We start from the raw sequence: 796 nt of genomic DNA, 5'->3' as shown, positions 1-796 counted from the left end.
TCCCAGGCACCACATCCACCTGGACTGTTAGAAAGGCTGTCACAAACCTACAGGGTGTGGGGTCCAAACCCCCATGTCACAAAGAGGTCCCAGTTCCAGGAACACTGTGCACTGGTTGAAACAGGCACTGCAGCTGGTCTCAGGGGAGTGAGGCACACACAGCATTAACACACTGATTTTCAAACACACAACAGCTTGTGTTAAAGTGAACACTTGAACAGAGGAAACAAGGACTGTTGAACTTGCTCTCTCTTCCATCAAGCATAGCAATAATTGGGATTTCAAAATTCAACAAAAAGTAGTGATAATCTTATTTGTTTCAGATAGGATGACTAATTAGTAAGGAGAACTCCCTCAAAGCCTTCAGCAGAGCAGCTCTTGGCTAAGTGCAGCATGGGCACAGGCACCTCCCCACTCAGCCTGGCACCCCCCCAATGTGTTCCACAAGGCTAAACCCTGCTCAAAGCCTCTTTCAAATCAGGTGGTCTTGAACACACATCTGAATGAAATCTTTGCCCACAGATATGTTAACTGAAAGTAACTAGACACCATCAGTAAGGAATCACACACATTATGACAAGTGCTCACAGTGAACCAGTGCTCTGCATAACTGGCAATAGACACAAAGTAAAATGGAAATCACAGCATCCAAAAGGAGACAACAAAGGCAAGCGCGCAGAAAAAAGCTGCTTTATTTTTTTTAAATCCCCTCCCTCTTACCTTAATTTCTTCAGTCCAGTGCAGCTCAAACAGGATCGCTGTTCTGTTCCAGCCATCAGAAGAAAGGTGGATGTCC

This window comes from Vidua macroura, chromosome 4, assembly GCF_024509145.1.
Source record: "Vidua macroura isolate BioBank_ID:100142 chromosome 4, ASM2450914v1, whole genome shotgun sequence".
Taxonomy (NCBI): Eukaryota; Metazoa; Chordata; class Aves; order Passeriformes; family Viduidae; genus Vidua; species Vidua macroura.
Note: the sequence above shows the minus strand (reverse complement) of the source record.